Genomic DNA, 6806 nt, shown 5'->3' on the forward strand with positions numbered 1-6806 from the left:
AGAAGAGAATCTCCTTGGTACGAACTTTCTGAGAAAGCTTATCTACCTCAGAGACTAACTACAATAAGGAAAGACAGGAGTCCATGATTCCCATCAAGGTAGCTGTCAGCAAATCCTGTGGCAACTCTTCCCCAGCCCTCCTACCGCCCCATCTCCTTCTACTCATATTAGAGAATTTGCCAGAATGAAATTTGCCTGTGGCTTCTGTGTGATTTACTGTTTTGTAACAACATGATGGAAAAATACTAAACCATTTCTGCTAAATTTGGTTATAGCTAATATAAGACTTCTTTAGTAAAACAGTATTATTTACTAAGGAAATGATCAGAACAAACAAATACTCTCTTAAAAAAAATCAAAACTAAATAAAAAGTTAAATCAAACCAAATGAAAAGAAGCAAAATCAGAGAGAACAGAAAATAAGCAAATGTAAGTTTAACCTAAGCCATTCCTTGGAAGTAGCATATTTGAAAAATATCAGGATATCAGTAAACCTATGTTATTATGTTTCTCCTTAGTTCCATTATCAATAAGTTGAGGGTCTATAAAAATAACAAAATTTTATTTTTAATGTAATTGTTTATTATAAAAACAGCATATGCATGTGACACATTCCAATAGACTAAAAGCAGTAAAATAAAAATAAGTATCTCCCTCTACTCCAACTTCATCTCACTCTCTGGAGGTAAAAATTAATAGGTATTTGGGCCTCATTATAGAAATTTTGGGGACATATACAGGAATACAAATATACATACACACATATTTATTTTATGCATGTGAGAAACATAATATGCCTGCTGTTCTTCAGTATCCTTTCTCTCATAAAAATATGTATTGGGAAATCTTCCATATTGACACATAAAACTTCATTCTCTGTAATAGTTAAATGTTGTTTCATGCTTGATTGTACTGTAATTTACTTAACAGTCCCTATTTATATATATTAAGCTGCTTCCAGTTCTTACACTACAATCTGCTGAAATGAGCATCCATGTACATATATTTTTGCATGTCAGTTCAAGTGAAATAAATCTTTAGCAATGGAATTGCTGGATCAAAGGCATATGTATTCTAATTTTTGAGAAATATTATCAAATTACCTTATAAGTACACTAACCAATACTCCCATGAACAATGTATAACAATAACTCTTTTCCCATAACTTTACCTTGTAGTATTATGCTATGACTATAAAGTATATTACCCTGAAAATAACTGCCATTTCATCCACAGTTAGCCATCACATCAGAAGACTTGGATCATGTATTCTTCCACATTATTCTTGCCATTGGAAATGTTAAAGAACTCAACAGTTGCTGAGTTTCTGGTTTGGGCACTAACTGTGGAATCACATAGTACTGGATTTGTAATGGAGGGAATAACCGTATAATCTAATTTCCAGAATCTTAGGTGTGTTAAAACTAGCTTGGATGGTACAGCTAATGTAATCATTAAAGAGATGTTTTTAAAAAATAAAAAATGGTCATTAATTTTTAATGATAATTTTTGATCTCGTCATATTATTTTTTCAAAATATAAATTTTAAAACTTTTTAACATTCTTCTGCCCCCAAAATAACTTTGAAATGTTTATCAGATCTTATTCTAATGTCTCCCAAAAATACATATCTATCAAACTTTTGTGACAAAATATTAGCTTCCAAATTATTAGCAATATAGAAATAGAAATAAACAATTTCTTACCCGAAATCCTTGCACTTCTCTAATACTTCTCTTAAAAGCTTTATGAAGTAGAAGCTGTGAAGCATGTGCTACATCCAAGAAGGAAATCTTTAAATTTTGGACACAAGCACAAAGTGATGGCTCTTTTAGAAGAGAATTTTCTCCACTACAAACCAGCTGTAGACACAGTCTAGTTATAGCCCTCGGAAAAGCTGTGCTGTGATATATTAATTTACACCTACTGTGCATTGAATGAGAAGCCAAAGGCCACAGACTGGTGGAGAGAAAGAGCTCTTCTCTCTTCCTCTTCTTACAGGAACACTAATTCCATCATAGGGTCTCTATCCTCATGACCTCCTATAAACCTAATTACCTCCCAAAGGCCCCACCTACTAATACCATTGCATTAGGAATTAGAGTTTCAACAGATGAATTTGTGGGGAACACAAACATTCAGTCCATATGTCAGTTTCCTTTCTTTTTAAAGCTGAATCATGTGTGTGTGTGTATGTGTGTGTTTGTGTGTGTGTATATAGATAGACATAGATGATATAGATAGATATAGATATAGATGATATAGATATAGATAGATATAGATATATAGATATAGATAGATTAGATATAGATATAGATAGTTATAGATGATATAGATATGGGTCACATTTTGTTTATCCATTCATTCATGGATACTTGGGTTGCTTCCACTTCTTGGCTATTGTGAATAGTGCTGCTATGAACATAGGTGTGCAAATATCTTTGAGATTTTGCTTTCAATTCTTTTGGATATATATATCCATACATGGAATTGCTGGTTCATATGATAATTCTATTTCTCATTTAAGTTTCAGGTTTAAATTAGACTTTGATCCATTTGAGTTAATTTTTACATATGGTATTAGATAAGGTCCAACTTAATTCTTTTGTACGTGGATATCCAGTTTTACTAACACCTTTGTTGAAGAGACTGTCCTTTCTCTATTGAATGGTCTTGGCATGCTTGTTGAAAATCATTTAACCATATATAAATGGGAGAGTTCATATTTAGGCTAATCTGTTTCAATGGTCTATATGTCTGTCTTTATGCCAGTACTACACTGTTTGGATTATTATAGCTTCACAATAAGTTTCAAAATCAGAAAGTGTAAGACTTCCAAATTTGTTCTTTTTTTAAGACTTTTTTGGCTATTCAGAGTTCCATGAGATATCATGCAAATATTAGCACATTTTAAAATAAATCTAAAATTATGCTAAAATTGAAAGTATTTTTAAATGTCATTTTTCTCTGTCAACAAATATAGATGTTCCTATGTATTTTAATGACTACAAAATACAAAATTGTATAGATGCACTACAATTTATTTATGCAGTAGCTTATTGGTGGACATTTGGATTTTTGCCAGTGTTATGCTCTCCAAACTGCTTCAGTGAACATCCTTGTACATATATAATTTCTAATAAGGGCAATTATCTTTTTAGAAGTCAATACTTGGAGCATGATTGCTAAATCAAAGGATATGTTCATTTTAAATGTTGATTTATATACTAAACAGTAATATAGATTAGTATTATCAATTTATATCCTATCAACAGTACATGAGAAAGTTTGCCCTTCTCTTTTTAGTGTGGAGTTTTGTTGTTTCAACCCTCGCTAATTTGATGAGCTAAAATTTGATATCTCCTTGTTGCTTAACTGCGTTCATTTGTAATCACCTAAACCTTAGAAATTTTAGTGTTACATCTTCAGATTATCACGTAAACTTACAGAACTTTAACTTTTGTCATTGTCTTCAGTACAAATGTTTCTTGGTTACAAGACATAGAAACTGGCTATGGCTAACTTTAGCAGAAGATGATGTACTGGAAGCAAATCAGGAGAGTCATAAAATAATAGAAGCTTAAGAATCAGCTTTTTAAATAGGAAATGGAGGCTTCTGAGGGTAAAGTTCCAAAAAAAAAAAAAAAAAACACTGCAATGGTCCCTAAACAAGAAATTTTAATCAGTAGATTGGCACAGATGCAATAAATAACCTTCTGCTACCTTTCGTATCTTTCATTCAATATTCCAAAGTCCTGAGAGAGAGAGAGAGAAAAGTATCTGATTGGCCAGGTCTAAATCACATGTCTGCCCCTTGGCTGCCCCAGGGAGAAGGAAAACTGACCACTTCAGTTTCCACAATGGGAAGTGAGTCGTCTCTCAACAAGTGCACAAACGATGGGGATTCTACAACAAGGAGATGAAAGTGCTATCTGGGGATGCTTAACTGCCCCCAAAATTGGCAAACGTCCACTAGATGGAAAGAAAAAATGCTTATCACCTTTGTCTATAATTGAAGACTGGATAAAGAATACTAAGCAGACTTTCCTTCATATTAACGTTGTGAGTACCCTTAACCTGCAGGTAGATTTTTTTAATTAAATATTTTAGATATTTGATATCTTTGGCAAAATATAGTGTGCAAATAGACACATGAGTTTATATTTCTAAAATATTACTTTCTATTGGGTATTTAAACTTTAATGTCTCCTAGTGAATCTAAGAACCTCAAAAAGTTTCATTCTAATTATACTCTTTAGGGAAGAAACTTCTCTTCTTAAATGAATTCTACAAGTTTATGTTTGAGACCCAGTTAACAAAACAAAACAAAAAATCATTAAGACATTTCATAGCTACCTAGTCAAAAAAGACAAATCTATAAATCTATATGTATAAAAATAATGTGACCATTTTTGTTTTTTGCATTTTTGAGAGACTATAAGACACTTGAGTAGTTTGCCAGAATTATTTACTTTTCAACCAAAGATTTAAAATTCATGAAAATAGTTTCAAAGATGGTAGAGAAAATGTCTAAGATTCCATTCTACTCTTTATTCTAAAACATTACCCTGATCCTTGTCAAAACTTGGTTAGCTAGATGGAAATTATATCTGAAGTAAAAGACAATATTCTAAATCATCACAGAAGAAAAACTGTATGATATTATAGAATGAAGATGTTCTAGATATAATTAAAATAATGTCAAATATCACAAAAAATATTCTTAAAATCTCTGAGTGGAAGGTTGAGAAAAAAATTCCTATTATTTTCAGGTAGGAAGGTAGAAAGTAGAAAACTGCTTTCCCACTCATGGTCATTTTTCTGAGATTGCAAATTGTAACCACCTTATACATTACATTTTCATTATGGCTATTCCCTGAAACAAAGATCACTCTCAAAGAACAAAAATTCATGATCAAGAAGGATATCGAGTCTATAATTTAACTTCCCACTGAAGCTCTACCTCAATGTAAGAATGTAGTGGTCATGCTCATGGAAGTATTCTGGTTCACGTAGATTCTATTCCTATTTTATATAGGAAAATTTGTCTCTTGGTATACATGTCAGTCTTTGTTAACACTAATACAACCTTGAGAGATTTTATCCATCAGAATAAGCTAATCTATTGTGAGATGAACAACCCCTCAAAATCTCAGTAATTGTAACACAGGCATCTGATCCATGTAATCTTCTCTCTGTAATCCCAGCATTACAGAATAGGTCCTATTGGGAATATCATAAGTTGTAGTTGAAGGACAAGAGAAAGAACATGAAAAATCTCTACCCAAAAGTGATATCAGCAAGGCAAGTAGCTTCACCTCAACCAAGTTCAATAAGGTGGCAATACATTATTGTTATTCAGAGAAGGGCAACAATGTTGGGAAGTAATCTACTCCAGATATGTCCTTACTCTAAATATTGACAAAATCATATGTTTGAGCCTGAAAAGTTAAGGACAAGATTTGCCAGAATATTTGCCACTTTAAGGAACATCTTGGATGGTCTGGTAGTTACAAGCTGATCTCTTTCCAATTTCAACTGAACATCTTCCTGATGTCTAGTAACTACTAATAATCTACTAACATCTATTATAAAATAAGTTGCATTAATATTCAGTTAAATGTTGTAGGTCCCCTAAAGCTACCACTAGACCAACTACACAACTCTTCACCTTCAAAGAAGCAGGAGTGTACTTTTTAGGGTGGAAACTATAGACTACTCTTTCTGCTAGTCTCCATATCCTACAGTAAAAACCTGTTAACTAATTTAGATTGTACTGGAGATCAGCCTAACATGTAGTGGATTGCAGCTTATCTTTATCTCTCTGCCCAGCAAATTTTCCTATCTGCTATTAATGTCTGAAATTTATTTACAGTTTTAAGCTCTGCAAATGCACTTGTGTATATCATGTGTTGACATGATGATATTCTAAGAACTTTTCTATTTTAACTAACAATATTCTTCATCATAAAGATATTTGATCATTAAGACAGTTAATGTTTGTGTATCATTGAACACATTTTGTAGTACCTGATGATTAAAGCTAAAATAAAGCCAAACATAAACTAGAAAATGCTAGCTGAAGCCATATGAGGCATACACAAGTGATACTGCTCAGTCAATATTCTAAAGAATCACCTAGAAGCTACAAAAAAAGAAGACAAAGAGAGTTTATTTTGTTGTTTATTTTCAATTTCACACTTAAAATGACTAGAGGATATCTTCAGAAATATTTGCATTAAATTTGATAAAACTGGTGTAAATACATTAATAAACTAATTTATTTGATGGCTAAAAGAAATAACAAATTCACAAGCGAAAATATTAATTAAAAAACTAAATAACAGTCTATGGCCATGCCACTCTGAACAAGCCCGATCCTGTCTGATCTTGGAAGCTAAGCAGGGTCGGGCCTGGTTAGTACTTGGATGGGAGACCACCTAGTAAGACCAGGTGCTGTAGGTGTAAAAAATAAAAAATAAGGAATTGTAAGCTGACAAGGTCCTTGCAATCTGTGAGGTCAACCAAGGGTTGCCTTGCCTTAAAAAAGCAAACAAACAAACAAACTAAAAACTAAATAATGCTTTACTTCATCTATAGTTAACAAAATATAAATTAAAATATTTTTCATTCTAATTGACATAGAATTATTTTTAAATTTTGACTAGGTAATTCAAAATAGGTGAATATGTGACTATTGTACACAACCAAAAAAAGTATGATTTCTTCATGAATCTACCCAATATAACCTATGTTGTTTCCTTGCCAAAAAATGATTAACCTGAATTTAATCATGAGAAAATAAT

At 32.0% G+C, this 6806-nt stretch overlaps 1 pseudogene; it reads left to right on the forward strand.

Annotated features, from left to right (window-relative positions):
* The first annotated feature begins 6346 nt into the window (after positions 1-6346).
* Positions 6347-6465, forward strand: LOC112478954 (annotated as a pseudogene).
* Positions 6466-6806: the final 341 nt, after the last annotated feature.

Source organism: Pteropus alecto, unplaced genomic scaffold, assembly GCF_000325575.1.
Source record: "Pteropus alecto unplaced genomic scaffold, ASM32557v1 scaffold63, whole genome shotgun sequence".
Taxonomy (NCBI): domain Eukaryota; kingdom Metazoa; phylum Chordata; class Mammalia; order Chiroptera; family Pteropodidae; genus Pteropus; species Pteropus alecto.